Source organism: Microcaecilia unicolor, chromosome 1 (genome assembly GCF_901765095.1).
Source record: "Microcaecilia unicolor chromosome 1, aMicUni1.1, whole genome shotgun sequence".
Taxonomy (NCBI): Eukaryota; Metazoa; Chordata; class Amphibia; order Gymnophiona; family Siphonopidae; genus Microcaecilia; species Microcaecilia unicolor.
In genome coordinates, this window is record NC_044031.1 from 85,611,595 (window position 1) to 85,630,338 (window position 18,744).

Sequence of the window (18,744 nt, forward strand, 5' to 3'; positions counted from 1 at the left end):
TCCTGATTTTCCTTACACACGACCACTCCCATTGGATCCGATCCCGGACGTCAAATAACAAAAACGGAAGCAAAAATAAAAAACCTCCGAAGCCGGCCCAAAATTTAGGCCCCGGCTTCGGCCTAGTCGGACAAACGCGCGTTGCCGGTTCGTGCATGAGGCGCGCCGCCTCATGCGCGCGCGCGCCGACGTCCCGCACGCATCGCCGGCCATCTTAAAAAAAACTGCCTTCGCTGCCTTCTGCAGCGCTTCTTCCTGGTCTTCCTGGATCACCGCGACGCTGTCCACCGCCGCCTCTCTCCTTCCCAGCTCTAGCCCTCACCCGAAGCGCTCCACCCCCGCTCCGGTTCCGGGAATGTGCCCCCGAACCGTCACCCCCGATATTTGCTGGCCCAAACAGGGCCCGAAAACGTCCCACATCGCTCTTCACTCCCGGGGACGTGCTCAAACGTCCCCGGAAGCCCAACACCGTGGCGCCTTCTCAACCGGTCCCAAACCGGTCCCCGAGCTCTCAAAATGGCGCCGCCAGCCCCTGCCATCCTGCCGAGCCCCCCAGAGCCTGCCGAACCCCCCTGCAGCGCTCCTTAAGCGCCACCACCCTGCACACGGCCCCAACTGGCCCCAAACTTAATTGGAAGCCCAAAACAACGATGTTTTCCCCTCCCCCCAGGTAAGTATTTATTTATTTATTCCTCATTCCCCTTAACCCCTGTTACAGTACACTCAAGTCACAACTCTGATCCAAGATTTACTACTAAGAGGGATTATGACTAAGTGGTTATTCTATAAACCATGCCAAACTTTAGGCGCAGCTTATAAAATACCGTGTATGCGGGTATTTTTCGGTGCCAATGTTTTTTTTTTAGGTGCCATATATAGAATCTAGCCCCATATATTCTGCCTTTTGTATCTTCTCAGCTTCCTTCCTAGAGATAGTTATTCGAATGTGTTAGCCAGATGGAGAATGAAATTATGGCATTACATGCAGCAGGAGCTCTAGCCAATGGCAGATATAAACTCATCCTAATAGTTATTTGGGGCAATCTTGTCCATCCTGTTCATTTTCTTGCGTATTGCCTCTATTGAGTTTATTCTATATATTTACTATTTTTTCAGCTCTACTTATTCTGCTCTTATATTTATGATTTTTTTTTTAGCAACTTGTTTTCAGTAGCCTAAACTCAGCTTGACATGTTTTTAAAATGAAGTAGTACAGCATAAGCAAGCCACAAAAATGCATGATTTTATTATGTATTTATGAATGGGGTTTTTTTAATACCCTGCCTCAAGCGTTTTGTAAAGTCAGGTTAAATATTTAAATAAATGGGAATGGAATTTTTAGGCTTGTTTTGCAATAGCATGAATGACTGTTGTTGAGGCTCGATCCATCTGTATATCCATCCATCTGGACACTTATCAGCGCATGGGTAGATGGATACACACACATACTGAGTAAAAGCCAAGAACAGACAGGTAGGAGGAAATGAAACAGAGGGATGACAGGATGGCCAGCTTGGTGGCTCATTGAAAAGTAGAAAGGAGGTGGGGAGGCCAGACTCCTTTCCCTGAATACTCTGTGACCTAGCAGTGGCAGCAATTAAAACCCTACGTCTCTACTATGGCCGGCAAAGACCAGAGGCATGACTTCTGAATTTCTCCCAGCAGAAGAACAGGGAAAGAGGAACAGGGAAAGAGAATGGAGAGAAGTGTGGCCAAAACCCCACCATCCACATCCCACACCAACAGACACCACTCTTCCCCCCCCCCCCCCACACACACCTACAACCCTCCTCCCACCTACCCACACCCTTTACATCGCTCTCCCACACACCTACATAATCATAAGTACTTAAGTATTGCCATACTGGGATAGATCAAAAGTCCATCAACCCCTCATCCTGTTTCCAACAGTGGCCAATCCAGGTCACAAATATCTGGCAAGATCCCAAAAAAGTACAAAACATTTTATGTTGCTAATCCCAGAAATAATCAGTGGCGTTTCTCCAAGTCCATTTTAATAATGGTCTATGGATTTTTCCTTTAGGAAGCCGTCTAAACCTTTTTAAAACCCCGCTAAGCTAACTGCCTTTACCACATTCTCTGGCAACGAATTCCAGAGTTTAATATATACTAACCACCACCACAAACTTTTCCACCAAGTCTCTCATACAAAGGAGCCTAAATTTGAAACAGAGAGAAGGGAAATGCCATATGCTGTTCTGTCAAGTGTGTACATTCCAGCTTGTTAAATAGCTCAACGGCAGGACACCATTTGACATTATTAAAACAAAACATCTCTGATATTTTGTCTGTTATCACCTAGAAATCTCTCTACATATAATCCAACTGGATGCAGTAGCTAATGCAAGAATGCTGTCTGCTGGAGCATTCCGGTTATAGGCAATGGCAGAAGGAACACAGAGGAGGCAGAAGAAAGGGGACAGCAGCACCTACCCCATTTGGAAGTGTGTAAGTGAGCGGGGAGGAGGAGTGCTGGGACTGTCAAAAGTGTTTTGCAGGTGTCTGGTAGTGAGTGTTAGAGGAAGAACTGTGCATTGCAACAGAAATGCTTAAAATGCAAGGCTGCTTGCTATCACTTGTTTCTTTCTTTCTGTTTCACTGCTCAAAGAAGTACTTTGTTTTGCATCAGGAGCACTGACTATGGAAGAGCAACCAGACTATTCTACAATCATCAGGAAAGAAGAAGTTCACTTTTGCTTCTCCCTTCCCCCATCCCACAAGTGACAAATCCGTCTGTCTGGCTCTCTACACCATTCCAGAAAAAAAGGCTTAGCTCAATGATACTGACTACAAGAATGCAAATATGACTATCATTATGAGTGAATTTATATAAATCTTCAACATATCAGGGCCCTGTTTACTAAGCCGCGCTAGAGACGCGTTAGCATTTTAACGCACGCTGTGTAGGTGCCCACAATATTCCTATGGATGCCTGCACAATTAGCGCTTTCTAATTTTGTGCACGCACTAAAAATGCTAGCGCATCTTAGTAAACAGGGCCCCTAGTTTGATGTCAAATGTGATATTTTGGGGAAATGCCCTGTTCCAGAGACTTGACATTTTATATGGGAAGCACATTGTATACTAGTAAAACAAAGACCAGCGTGGCATTTATGATATCTTATTAAATTGAAGTTCATAAAAATGATGCTGCATATTGTTATTTCAATTATTAGTACCTAAGCAAAACTTTCCATTGGACATGAGAGTGCCTTTTCCAAATGGAGAGCTCTGGAATGAGGGGGCATATGACAAAGTTAAGAGGGGATAGGCTTAGGAGTAACCTAAGGAAGTATTATTTCACAGAAAGGGTGGTGGAGGCGTGGCATGGCCTCCCAGTGGAGGTGGTGGAGTCGAGGACTGTTCCAGAATTTTAAAAGGCATGGGATAACCATGTGGGATTGCTTAGGAACAGGAAGAATTAGGGGTCACAGAGGATGGACAGACTGGATGGGTCATATGGCCTTTATCTGCCGTCATGGTTCTATGTTTTATGGCAGAAGCAAAGAAGTACTTATAGGCCAAGTGACCAGTTTCCTGCAGCAGAATTTCAAGTTCTGAGGCCAGGGTCTGCAAATTCTGCAACAGTTTTTTTTTTTTCAAAATTCTACACGTTTTCATAACTTTGCACATATTTCCATAAGAAATCTAATTAATAAAAACTTTATAAAATCAAATCAATTTTCTGGATTTTTGTGTGCTCAGTTTAGTCTTTATTCCTTTATTAGAGAAAAGAGATGTTCATGATCACTTTTCGGGAGGCGAGGAATAGTGAACAGAGGAAGGGGAAAAGATCTTGGATATGGGGAGACAGAGAGGTAATCTCAGAGTAAAGAAATTCAGAAGGGGTTTCAGGCTGGAGGAGCAGAGGAAAAGGGGATGAATGAATGTAGGGATGGGGACAGGAGAAGAAAGGATAGGGAAAGAGGAAGGAAAGGAACATGGAGAAAAAAGGAGAAAGTCAGGATCCTGTATCAGGAGAGGAAGGGACAATCTCCTTGTACCCTATAACTTTTCTATCTACTCACTCAAACCCACAGCAGCTCCTACCCATCATTTTTCTTCCTGCTTTTTTTTTTGTTACATTTGTACCCCGCGCTTTCCCACTCATGGCAGGCTCAATGTGTTTTACATGAGGCAATGGAGGGTTGTGACTTGCCCAGAGTCACAAGGAGCTGCCTGTGCCTGAAGTGGGAATCGAACTCAGCTTCTTTTCTCTAGTACCCTTACTCTACATAAGAACTGCTATAATCGGTCAAACCAAAAAGGTCTATCAAGCCCAGCATCCTGTTTCCAAAAATGGCAAATCCAGGTTACAAGTACCTGGCAGGAGCTCAGGTATACTTTCATCATATTCCCCCTCACTCACACTCTGTTGATCTTCTGATCCTTTCTCTATTCGCTCATCTTAGATCCATGCCAATCTGGATTCAGACCCGGTCAGGGAACAAAAATGGTCCTTGTGTCCGTACTAGATGATCGTCACAGAAACCACGACAGGAGATTTGCTGTGGTGTTAGTACTGCTAGATTTCTCAGCAGCTTTTGACACTGTCAATCATAATATCAGTGGAATAGTACTTGCTTGTTTCAGATCCTATCAGACAGGCAACAATCCATAATGTTTGGCAGCACCTCATCACCACCATGGGCACTGACCTATGGGGTACCACAAGAATTGATACTGTCACCTATTCTGTTCAATATCTACCTTAAGCCACTAGCCGAGCTGATTCGGTCGATAGACAGTTCTACATCTACGCAGATGAGTGCAGCTACTCATACTCATTAAACCTGACAACCATAGCCCTGAATAAACCTACTACCTGCCTAGCATCAATTCATGAATGGTCTAAAAACAGCAAACATTGCCTGAATGAAAGTAAAATTGTGTTTCTATGGGTCCCTAACACAAGTGGGCATCAAAATCTCTTTTGGGAAATATGAACTCTCAACACGACAAAATACATAAGGTCTTGCCAAGCTTGACAGTATAATCATTCAGATATGGAGATGTTTAAAAAACAAGCTGGAGAGTTAATGGTTAAATTACAACAAAGAGGGTATCCCAAGCAAATTTTAAAGAGGGCATTATAGGAGGGCAAAGTACAACAGAGATTTATTGTTAATGGGACGGCTGATATGAGTGAAGAAGACATCCAAATGTGTGTAAAGAGATTCTGTTCAAGTGGCAGTCAAGTTGCCAAAATTATTAGAGAAAATTAGGATATAGTAAGATTGCACCGTTTTTCAAGATAAAGAACTGAGGATTGCCTTTTCAAGGGGGGAAGAATTTAAAGGACATTTTAAGTCCTGCAGTTCTTCATAGTAAATATAAGAAAGAACTGGTGGTTCATGGACACTATAGGTAAGGCTCTTGTGGCATTTGCGATATCACAATGCAAGGGAAAGAGTTTGTCAATCCTTTTGATGGCAATCACTTTACCAATAGTAAAATTGACCAATTATATACTGCATGCAATGTCCTTGTTTGAAAATCTATGTAGGAATGATGTTCAGAAGTTAAAAACTTTGGATGAGTGAACATAAATCCAACTTGAAGACATTAAGACTCAATGAGCCCTTGATCACACATTGTGTTGAATGTAACCATCACTTTCAAGATTTGAAGTGCTGTTATTGATGTAGAACTGAAGAATAGCAGGGGAGGTGATCAAAGTGTTCAGTTGTGGAGGCCGTATCTTGCTAAAGATGTAAAAAGACGAAGCGTTGCAAAGGAAAGCTACAAAAATAGTATGGGATTTGCATTGCAAACCGTACGAGGAGTGACTTGCTGACCTGAACATGTATACCTTGGAGGAAAGGAGAAACGGGGTGACATGATACAGACGTTCAAATATTTGAAAGGTATTAATCCGCAAACAAACCTTTTCCAGAGACGGGAAGGTGGTAGAACTAGAGGACATAAATTGAGGATGAAGGGGGGGCAGACTCAGGAGTAATGTCAGGAAGTATTTTTTCACGGAAAGGGTGGTGGATACATGGAATGCCCTCCCGCTGGAGGTGGTGGAGATGAAAACAGTAATGGAATTTAAACATGCATGAGATAAACACAAAGGAATCCTGTTTAGAAGGAATGGATTCACGGAATCTAAGTAGAGATTCGGTGGCAACACCAGTAATTGGGAAGTAAAAACAGTGCTGGGCAGACTGGGCAGACTTCTACAGTCTATGCCCTGATCGTGACTGAACAGATAGGGATGGGATAGACTGTAAATTTTAAGGGGCTTCAACATTAGGTTCAGAACTTTTAGTACAAGAACAGTGCTGGGCAGACTTCTACAGTCTGTGCCCTGGAAATGGCAAGGACAAATCAAACTCAGGTATACATATAAAGTATCGCATACCATATAAAATGAGTTTATCTTGTTGGGCAGACTGGATGGACCATACACATATTTATCTGCCATCATTTACTATGTTACTATATGTTACTATGTTTTAGTAGAAAGAAGTCCAGTGGATCTATAAATTAGCGTCCCTCGAACTTGTAGGATTGAATAACATGATAGAATGGAATGTTTCCTCTTAATTGATTAATTTTTTTAATTGTTGAATGTTTCTACAATGAGATATTCTATTAAACAATTCATTAAGGGGCCCTTTTAGAAAGCCATGATAGGGCTACCACAGCAATGGTGTGCGGCAAATCAGCCCTACCGCCGGGCTACAGCAGTAACCCGGAAGTAGGGCCAGTGTGTGCCACGGCCATTTCCGGTGCTCAAAAAATAATTTTATGCAGCGCTGGGGACTTATCTGGTGGTAATCGCTGCCTGGTTACTGCTAAATAGGAGGTGGTAAGGGCTTCCTTAGGAAATGGCCACACAGGAAGTGCTTAACTTACTGTATGGCCATTTCCATTTTAAAAAATCCTTTTTCCCGCTGCAGGGCAAACCCTCGCACCAATGCTACCGCTGGGGTCCTTTTACCATAGCTTGCTAAAAGGACCCCTAAGTAGATTGTTGCTGCAGCGCCAAAGCACATCTCTGGCATTTTTGTTAAAATCTGGTGCCATTTTTCCATTTAGAATTACAGCAGCAGACGTTGGACTAAATTGCAAGTTGACAGTGAGTACAACTGATTGACTCACGTTCCTAAAATGAAGATTTTTTAAAAATATAATACTAAATGCATATTTTTCATAGATGCGGTGATGCGGATATAAATGCACTGAATTGAAATTTCCATATCATCAAGCTGATCAATCCATAGACTGGTGGGTTGTGTCCATCTACCAGCAGGTGGAGATAGAGAGCAAACTTTTGCCTCCCTATATGTGGTCATGTGCTGCCGGAAACTCCTCGGTATGTTCTCTATCTCAGCAGGTGGTGGTCACACACAGCAGCAGCAGCTCTGGCTAGGCCTCCAAGCCTAATTTTTAGGTTTTGTTGAGTGCCTGGGGTTGAGGGCTCTTTTGAGCAAGTGCAAACCTGGTGGTGCCAGGTCCCTCCTTTTCTCCCCCCTCCCGCTGGCTCCGTTAAAAAAAAAAAAAAAAAAAAAAAAATTTTAAACGTCTTTAAAGGCGTTTATTTCGACGTTTATTTAAGCGTCTATTGCAGCTACTCACTGAGACACCAGGTCGTTACAACTCGGAGCGGACAGCAGGTAATTTTACCTTTTTATAGCGGGCGGGGGTTCCCCGATTCTTCTCCTCGTGGCACATGGCGTCGGAGGGCGAGGGCGCAAAGGGTCGCTCCCCGGGTCGCTTGAGCGCTTCTAGAGGGGATGCGGGGGTCTTAAAGCCTGATTCGCCCTTGTTGGGTGGCAGTTTCGTGACCGATGAATGTCCCGGTCCTTCCTCCGGCGTGGCGGTTTTTCCCGCCATAAACGCCCATCCCCCGCTCCTCGCCTCCGCCATTTTGGCCGGCCACGCGGCTCGGACGGCTTCTTCTTGGGCCGCCCTTCAGGTTGGAGACATTAATGCCATGAACGCCCTTAATTTGGGCGACGGCACAGAAGCGGCTAAAGTTAAGAGCCGTTCTTCCCGCGCGGCTCCTTCGCGGAGTTTCGCGCCGGACGCCATTTTGGATGCGCAGCAGGCCTCTCCCCCGCTGTTGCGAGCGCCGGTTGAGAGTGCGCCTAGGGCTGTTGCCCAGGCTGCGGAAGTGCACAGTCTGGGGGGTTTCTCCCCCGAGTTTGTTTTGCTGCTGCATCAGGCCTTCCTCATGCACAACGCTGCCCCCGCTCCCTCGTCTGGTAAAGAGGTTGAGGTTCCCAGAGGTAAACGCCCTCGGGTTGATTCCCAGGCCTTGGAGGAATTTGTCTCCTCCGATGTAGATGAGGGCAGCGTGTCTGAGGTCTCCCAACGGTCCTTTGCGGATTCCTTGGAGGGGACGGATCCCCGCTCGGATGGAGCGGATGACCCCTCTGCAGCGCGGCTTTTTCGCCCAGAGGATTTGCCCAACCTGTTGTTACAGGCCATGGACACTTTGAAGATTTCCTCTCCGGAGGACGTCTCTCCCTCAGCCCCTGTTGGCTCTGCCATTATGCTGGGGACGAAGCGCCCGCCTAGAACCTTCCACGTGCATGATGCCATGCACACCTTAATTTCGGCTCAATGGGATGTCCCAGAAGCGAGCCTTAAAGTGGCTAGGGCTATGTCCCGCCTCTATCCTTTGGCTGTGAGTGAACGTGAGGCCTATCTGTGGCCTACCGTGGATTCTTTAATCACTGCGGTGACTAAGAAAACGGCATTGCCGGTGGAAGGTGGCACGGCCCTAAAGGACGCCCAAGACAGGAGATTGGAGGCGGCCTTAAGGTCGTCCTTTGAGGCGGCTGCTTTAAGTTTGCAGGCCTCAGTTTGCGGCTCCTATGTGGCCAGGGCGTGCCTGACTATGGTGCAGCGGGCTTCCCCCTCGGATCATTCCTTGAGGGATGATTGGCCAGCCCTGGAATCGGGCTTAGCCTATTTGGCAGACTTGCTGTATGATGTCTTGAGAGCCTCAGCTAAAGGCATGGCTCAGACAGTCTCTGCGCGGCGGTGGCTTTGGCTGAAACATTGGTCTGCTGACCACGCCTCTAAATCCCGCCTGGCTAGGTTGCCTTTTAAAGGCAAGCTGCTCTTTGGGGTCGAGCTGGACAAAATCGTGACCGATCTCGGCACGTCTAAGGGCAAGAAGTTACCAGAGGTCAGGGCTCGGGCTAGTGCTCGTCCCGGTACCTCCAGAGGACGGTTTCAGGAAGCCCGTCGGTACCGCCCGGGCAGGTCGGGTTCTTCTGCCCCCTCTTCCTTTAAGAGGCATTTCTCCCCCAAGCAGCGTTCCTTTCGCAGAGACCGCCGTCCCGGAGGTGCTCCCTCCGGTCCTCCCCCAGGGTCTCGTACCCAATGACGGGGTCTTGGTCCACGCCCCAGTGCAGATTGGAGGACGGCTGTCCTCGTTTCTGGGCGAGTGGACCACAATAACTTCAGACGCTTGGGTGCTGGAAGTCATCAGAGACGGCTACAAGCTAGAGTTCTGCCGACCCTTAAGAGACGGGTTTGTACTCTCTCCCTGCAAGTCTCCGGTCAAAGCTGTGGCAGTGCAGCAGACTTTGGACAATCTGATCCGCCTGGGTGCGGTCGTTCCGGTGCCAGAAAGTCAGCTTGGCAAGGGGCGTTACTCCATTTACTTTGTGGTACCAAAGAAAGGAGGTTCTGTCCGGCCTATCCTCGACCTCAAAGGGGTCAATCGGGCCTTGAAAGTGCGGCACTTTCGCATGGAGACTCTCCGCTCTGTTATAGCGGCAGTGAAGGCAGGGGAGTACCTGGCTTCCTTGGACATCAAGGAAGCGTACCTGCATATTCCCATCTGGCCTCCTCATCAACGCTTTCTGCGTTTTGCAGTCCTGGGCCGACACTTCCAGTTCAGAGCCCTCCCGTTCGGGTTGGCTACTGCTCCGCGGACCTTTTCCAAAGTAATGGTGGTCATAGCGGCCTTCCTGCGAAAGGAAGGAGTACAAGTCCATCCTTATCTGGACGACTGGTTGATCCGAGCCCCCTCTTATGCAGAGTGCGGCAAAGCTGTGGACCGGGTAGTTGCTCTTTTGAGCTCCCTGGGATGGATCATCAACTGGGAGAAGAGCCAGCTGCGCCCGACTCAGTCCCTGGAGTATCTGGGAGTTCGATTCGACACCCAAGTGGGCAGAGTGTTCCTGCCAGACAATCGGATTGTCAAGCTTCAGGCTCAGGTGGACCAGTTCCTGGTAGCCTCTCCTCTTCGGGCTTGGGACTATGTGCAGCTGTTGGGCTCTATGACGGCCACGATGGAAGTAGTGCCCTGGGCCAGGGCTCATATGAGACCACTACAACACTCTCTGCTGCAGCGCTGGACTCCGATGTCGGAGGATTATGCGGTGCGTCTTCCCTTGGATCCAGCAGTGCGCAAGGCGCTGAGCTGGTGGATGCAGACAGACAAGTTGTCTGCAGGAATGCCTCTGGTGACCCCAGAGTGGATTGTCGTCACGACGGACGCCTCATTGTCGGGCTGGGGAGCCCACTGCTTGGGAAGGACAGCGCAGGGGCTCTGGTCTCCTGCAGAGGCGAAGTGGTCTATCAACCTCCTGGAACTCAGAGCCATTCGGTTGGCGCTTTTGGAGTTCATCCCGGTACTGGTGCTGAAGCCTGTACGGGTACTGTCGGACAATGCCACGGCTGTGGCCTATGTCAACCGCCAGGGAGGTACCAAGAGCGCCCCTCTAGCCAAGGAGGCTATGAGTCTATGCCAGTGGGCGGAAGCGAACCTGGAACAGCTGTCAGCGGCCCACATTGCCGGAGTCATGAATGTCAAGGCGGACTTTCTCAGTCGCCATACCTTGGAGCCCGGAGAGTGGCAGCTATCTGCTCAGGCGTTCTTGGACATCACGAAGCGCTGGGGCCAGCCGAGCCTAGATCTGATGGCGTCATCGGCCAATTGCCAAGTGCCGCGCTTCTTCAGCAGAGGACGGGACCCTCGATCCCTGGGAGTAGATGCTCTTCTCCAACAATGGCCGACACAAGAGCTTCTCTATGTGTTCCCACCCTGGCCCATGTTGGGCAGGGTCCTAGACCGGGTGGCAAGACATCCCGGCAGGATAATCCTGGTGGGTCCGGATTGGCCCAGACGTCCCTGGTATGCGGACTTGATCAGGCTCTCAATCGACGATCCTCTGCGGCTGCCAGTGGAGCAGGGCCTGTTACATCAGGGTCCCGTGGTGATGGAGGATCCCTCCCCCTTTGGTCTTACGGCCTGGCTATTGAGCGGCAGCGTCTGAGGAAGAAGGGCTTCTCAGACAAGGTCATCGCCACTATGCTGAGAGCGAGGAAACGCTCTACTTCTACTGCTTACGCCAGGGTTTGGCGTATCTTTGCAGCGTGGTGTGAAGCAGGCTCACTTTCTCCCTTCACTGCTCCAATTTCTTCAGTGTTGGCGTTCCTGCAAGAAGGTCTGGACAAAGGCCTGTCGCTCAGTTCCCTTAAGGTCCAGGTAGCGGCTCTGGCTTGCTTCAGGGGCCGCCTGAAGGGTGCTTCCCTGGCTTCCCAGCCAGATGTGGTGCGCTTTCTCAAGGGAGTTAATCACCTGCGCCCTCCTCTGCACTCAGTGGTGCCTGCGTGGAATCTCAACCTGGTGCTAAGAGCATTGCAGAAGCCGCCGTTTGAACCCTTGTCGAGGGCATCTCTGAAAGACCTGACGTTGAAAGCAGACTTTTTGGTGGCTATCACTTCAGCCAGAAGAGTTTCCGAGCTCCAGGCGCTCTCATGTCGAGAGCCTTTTCTGCAGTTCACTGAGGCAGGAGTGACTATTCGCACAGTGCCTTCCTTTCTGCCCAAGATTGTTTCTCGCTTCCATGTGAATCAGCAGCTCTGTCTCCCTTCCTTTCGTAGGGAGGACTACCCAGAGGAGTACTCTGCTCTTAAATATCTGGATGTGAGACGAGTCATCATCAGATACTTGGAAGTGACCAATGATTTCCGGAAATCGGATCATCTGTTTGTCCTGTTTGCAGGTCCTCGTAGGGGTCTGCAGGCTGCTAAGCCTACAGTGGCAAGATGGGTCAAGGAAGCCATTGCAGCGGCTTACGTGGCCGCAGGGAAGGTGCCGCCTATCCAGCTGAAGGCTCACTCCACAAGAGCTCAGGCGGCCTCGATGGCAGAGGCCGGTTCCGTCTCCTTGGAAGAGATATGCAAGGCGGCAACTTGGGCTTCGGCCCATACATTCTCCAAGCATTACCGCTTGACTGTGGCTGCTCGGGCGGAGGCCCGGTTTGGAGCTTCAGTGTTGCGGTCAGGGATTTCTATGTCCCGCCCTGGGTGAGTACTGCTTCGGTACATCCCACCAGTCTATGGATTGATCAGCTTGATGATATGGAAGGTAAAATTATGTATAATCATACCTGATAATTTTCTTTCCATTAATCATAGCTGATCAATCCATAGCCCCTCCCAGATATCTGTATTGTTTTATTCTGGTTGCATTTCAGGTTCAAGTTTACTCTTCAGTTACTTCAGAAAGACTTCGTGTTCAAGTTTTTTCACTTGGATTCTTCAAGAGTTAAGACGAGTTTGTGTTACAGTGAGCTGCTGCATTCCTCTCCCCTCCGTTTTACGGGGCTGGATTGAGACTTATAATTCTGCCGGCACTCCCTCCCGCTTCGTGCGGCTGTAGGGCAGTTTTGTACCCCTCCCGCTTCGGCGGTGTTCGGGTCAGTCAGCTCCTCCCGCGGTTGCGGTTGCAGGATAAGCCAGATCCCCCCGCATCGGCGGGTGTGGTGTCCCTCCCCCGCTCCGCGGGGATGAGCTGGACGGATTCCCCTCCCCCACTTGTGTGGGGATGAGCTGGGTTAATTCCCCTCCCCCGTTTCGGCGGTGGTGAGCTGGGCAGAGTGTCCCTTCGTGGGTGTAATTCTCTAAGTGCTGAGTCCTGCGGATGGAGCTTTGATATCGACATACTGAGGAGTTTCCGGCAGCACATGACCACATATAGGGAGGCAAAAGTTTGCTCTCTATCTCCACCTGCTGGTAGATGGACACAACCCACCAGTCTATGGATTGATCAGCTATGATTAATGGAAAGAAAATTATCAGGTATGATTATACATAATTTTACCTTATGAGGCTGCACAGAATCGGCACGTTATGATTCCTGAAGAAGCCTGTTTGTACGGGTGAAACGGGTCCTGTTGGATCTTTAAGGATAAGTACATACTGGACTGAATTGATTTTATTAAGTCACAAGAATTAAATGCATATATATGATATGTATTATAAGAAAAGGTTTTGATCAAATTCATAAATATTCACAAAATGTTTTCGACAAAATGTATTAAATATAAAGGATTTTTGGACCAATGATTGATGTCTGAAGCAGAAGTATTGGCAGATATGGAAAAAAAAAGTATTGTCTGCATTAATAGTTTCTAAGGTCCATTTTTCATTTTCTTAAAAATTCTTATTATTTTTTTGAATTTATAAATAAATTAGAACTGTCTAACAGAGAATGATTATATTGTCAAGTTTGGAAAGACCTTAAGGGCCTTGTTTACTAAGCAGTGCTAAGGGTGTGTTAGCGTTCTTAGCTCATGCTGATTAGAACACGCTAAATGCTACAGTTGCCCATAGAAACATATGGGTGACTCTGGCCTTTAGAGTGTTAAAATTAGTGTGTGCTAAAAATGCTAGTGCACCTTAGTAAACAGGGCCCTAAGTATTTTGTCGTGTTGGCTGCATGGTCTATGCATATCTCATTTTTGAAGAAATATGAACTCCCCCTCAAATCACAAGTCAGGAATCTTGAAATACATCTAGAGTGAACACATTCTGATCTCCCAAATCCAAGCAACCTTCAACAGCTGCTTCTATCATTTACGACAACTACGCTGCCTCTCTCCTTACATTGAGAAGGTTAAGTCTTGTCTCAATTGTGCATTCCATGATAACATCAAGACTGAAGTACTGTAATGCACTCTACACTGGTACACTGACTACAAAGGGTTTGCACAAGCTCCAATTTCCGAATGCTGCAGCAAGACTAATAGAAGGTTGTAAGTGACATAACCACATCACACTATTTTTGCAATAACTTCACTGGCTACCGGTACAGTACAGGTCTAAATTTAAAACTCTATGTCTGATCTTCAAGGCCCTCAAAAGAAATGGACCAGAGTACTTGAAGAGCAGGTTCTCCCTCTACACCTCCAAGATCACTAAGGTCCTCCCAAGGAGAATCCCTAACCATATCCTCCTCAAAGGACATCACACAGTGCGATACCTGCCAGCAAGCCTTCTCTGGAATACCCCCCTTCCCCCCCACACACATACAAGGAGTCACACTGGCTGCACATACCATATACAGTATAGCAGGCGTTTATCCACTCCTACCATAGTTAAGATAATTTTTCAAGCACCATTCTGATCTTATGTGCAACTTTCTTTAAATTCGTTCTTTTATTTTTTTTACTCTTGTTACTCTATTTTATCTATCAATATGTTCCATCTTTGCTTACACACTCATCTGCCTATTAAAATGTTTTATCGCGTACTGCATTGACATTGTAATGTAGCATACTATAACATATTTTGAATTGTTGTTTGGATATTTTACTGCTGTAATTGTCTATTGCTTATGTTTGACCTATTCTTGCTGTAATTCCTTCAAAAAGGCAGAAAATAAATCCTAATGAATAAATAAATCCAAGGAACCATAAAGACAGTTGAAGGAGGTGCAAGACTACCTCCAAAAATAATTTAAATATGACTAATTCAGTGCCATCGCACAATCAGATTTCCAAATGATATTAAGGTCTATCACAGCACTTGCATGGTGCTGCCACATTTTTAATGTGCTCAGGTGTGACCATTAATGTGTATCTGGCACTTAGTTTGGTCCCGGAATAACAGCACATGCATCATACTAATGCAATCCTGCCATCTCCTGTATAGCCTTAATCAGCAAGCAGCTGCATTCCACTCGATTCCAAAAATACAATAGAGTTGGATATAACAAACGGAGCAGGTAAGAAACCTTTTTTTATTGGGTAGAAACAAAGCTAAAAGACACCTTAAAAAAGCCTAGGCACGGACCCATTGTTTTTAGATATTATTTATTACTACTCCGTGTTCCTTTTGAGGTCTAATTAACAAGATTAATAACGTGACAGCCTTTCACTGAGACAAATGGATAGTTTCAGGCTTTTGTGTGTTGAATTTTACTGAAGCAAATACGAAAGCTTGTAGCCTTCAACCTGGACTTCATTCTGGCCTTAATTCTTCCTCCTGGAACTGGGCAAAGCTCATAAGGTCTGAGGTTGGAGCAGGGACATGGTGAATAGTTATTTGGGAAGACCAATTAATAAAAATACCTCACACTTTAAAGCTGGGGCAGAAGCTGACCATTGACCAAAATGCAGCAAATTGACCAATATTCTATATAAATAATTCTCACCTCCAACGTTCTGAAGCTCACTGTGTGGCAGGGAAACACTGAAGCCCTGTACTGTTGGTAGGCTAGGCTGTCAGCACCACTCACTCACACTCACAGACCCGCCCTCAGCCACGCCCCATCCAGACATAATTCACAACCCCAACGTTCTAATGAAGCCTCCACAAATCCCAACGTTCTAAATTTATGGTGGTGTAGATCGAAATTTGCCCATGAGTGTTTGCCCCGCCCTCACGTCAAACATGATGATGTCGAGGGCAGAGCAATGGCACTCAACAAATCGCATCGCTCCGCCCTTGACATCACGTTTGACGCAAGGGCGTGGCAGACATCGATCTACACCACTAAGAGCCAGACCCTCTGTCCTACATCAGCTCATGCCCCCCCAAAGTCAAAGCCCCTCACCCCTACAACCCCCCCAAGTTACCACCACTACCACCCTCCACCCCCCCCCCACATGTTGCCACCACTCCCCCCGAGTTCGCAACACCCACTGCTCCCCCCTCCCCCCCACAGTCCTAGCCACTGCTCCACCCTCCCCCCCAAACAGGTCGCCACAGCTAACCCCCCCCCCCCCGTCCTACATCAGCTCAGCGCCGGTACCCCCCCTCTGTCTGATACAAAATACAAAAAAAAACCCTGCAAAAATGCTTTTAAAAAGGAACCGGGGCGCCGCAGGCAGCCATTGGCTATCTGCTGTGCATCCGCTCCTCCTCTCACCTCTGATGTCGCTGCGCAGTACGCTCCTCCGGGGTTCTTCTCCAGGGGCAGTGACGTCAAAGGTGAGAAGAGGAGCGGATGCACAGCTGACAGCCGATGGCTGCCTGCAGTGCCCCGCTTCCTTTTTAAAACCATTTGCGAAGACGGCCTGGCAGCGGGAAGGGGGTCTCCAGAGGGTGGCGACGCGGGGGGGTCAGGAACTCCGAGGGGGGGCGGAAATCAGAGGGAGGAAGGCAGGGAGGTGGGGTCTGGAACTCGGAGCGGGAGGGAGGGGTCTGGAACTGGGGGGGTGACGGGGGTCTGGAACTAGGGGGGGGACCTTACTAGCGCCCGTTTCATTTCTGCCTGAAACGGGCCTTTTCTACTAGTGAGTATATAATAAAAGCATTTCTGAACCAATCATTTTCATGTTGCAGCATACAATAGCTACACTATTACTGTACATGTGATCCTGTTTATCTCTTTTCAAACCAGCAAAGTTGCTTGGGCGCTATTGAATCCCTTTAGATAAAGATGAGGAAACTCCCCTCCGAGGGACACCACCTTGCAGTGGTGGAGGGGCTTCTGTGTTTCAATGACTCAGAGGGCTATGCTGAAGGATTACCCATATCAGACAGGCCTCTGAGGAGAAACCAGACAAAGAGTGTCCCAAACTAGGGAGAGTGGAAAGATGGCGACCTGAAGCTCGTACACTCAACGGCCCAGCTGTCCTCTGAAGTTTTGTCTTTGTTTAATTGAAATTTCCTCTCTGCAACTGCAGTTACCTTAACTGAGAGGAAGGGGACAATCGGGGGTCAACTACTGATGGCCAGAGTTTTGTCCCCTGTGCAGCAAGTGTGGGACTGCTGTGCGACGAGCTGCCCACAGATGACTGGGTTGGTGAGTCCTTTGATTAGCACCGGCGAAGGAGCGTCGACGCACCTGGAAACAACTTCATCGCTCTCAAATCATTTAACCACCATGTCCAAAGGAGTGGAGGAGTGAGTTAGGAGTCCATGCTGAAACGGAAATCGTTTACAGCTGAGCCTGAGTCGGCAGTGCCACTCCTAAACCCGTAAGAGCTATCAGCTTGGAGTTTTTGGCTCCCGTGGAGGTTACATTGAATATCATCTGGAAGGTGCTCCAGAACCAAATGGTGGTAGTAAATAACTTTGCTTCAGATATAATTTTATTAGTGAGCTACATAGATAACCTAATCGAACCCTTTCAGAAATAAAAATTGATACAACAAATGAAGTTCTACAGGAGTAGGAAATGGTTAAGATTTTGAAAATGATAACAAACCAGAAATTTGAACAAAATGAATATTATTACAGATGATTAATATTGAGATTGTTGTTTTCCCAGAGTTCCGGGTATGACTCCTAAATATTTCCTCAGAAATATTTCCTGAATTTTGTTATTTTCCTTTGTAATGATTCCTCTTAGTAATATAAATTATTACTTAGTAATATTAATTCAAAAGGAGTGAAGCCTGTGAAACTGGGATTACTTTAATCAGTGAGAATTGGATTAGACACTCAAGTGTTCGCATTGTTAAATAATTTCTGGTTTTAAAAGAGAAAAAATGAAATTAGGTGTATTATTTCTACTAATATTGGACAATAAGTATGTTTCCAACGAAATAAATTGAATATACACCGTTTTGGATTTGAAGAAGCCAACCAGACGATCAATATGGAATAATGATTCAGATAAATAATAACTGGGGATAATCAGGTTAATACCACGTTTTTTCTGTTTACTGTTGTTTAATTGATCTCCTTGTCTTGTTTCACTCTCCCTATTTTGTGGTCTAAGCAGTGCAATTTTTCTAGCAAAAAAGGTACCGGTACTCAAATGCCAGGCCACCCTTCAGGGGTTGGGTGATCACTGAGAGACTCACCCCACAATAGCCAGGCCCCCTGCAACCACACAGAATCTATGACAAGGCAGAATTGGTGTGTAGAGCCTGAGCTCTTTCATTAAAACTTGTGGTTCATGGGTCAATTTTAGCAGACACTGGAAAAGGTGCCGGTACTCAGTACCCCCGAGTACCCCCTCAAAAAAAGCACTGGGTCTAAGGAAAAGTATAGAATTACCTGATTGAAATAATTCTTGTGTATTACTTTCTCTGTATTTCTGGCAAGTTATTTTAATGCTTGTAAATTTAAATTCTTAAAAATAAAAATAAAATAAAAAGATGAGGAAACTGTGCAAGGATACACAGGCTATGACATCAGCAAAAATTAAGGGAAAAAGTTAAAAATCACCTGGGGCACAATGACCAAGGAGGTACATATTAATGAACCTGTCAAAAGCTGACTTATTGGAGTTGGCAGATGACCAAAGCATTGTAGCAGGCCTTAAAGGAGCTGGTTCTAGTTTAGGGCCAACCAATGCTTTGACAGATGGCCCTGTAGCAGGATATGGAAGAAAAACAGGATTCAGGTGGCAGTGGGCAGCAGCAACAAATGCTGACATCATGCCAGACTGACCATCACTGAAAACTTTCCAGGTAGCAGGCTACAGTAGAAAAACAGAGCACTCTGGCGGCAGTGGATTGAAGCAGGATGGATAAGGCACACAAGCATGTAAGCCGCATTCAGCCT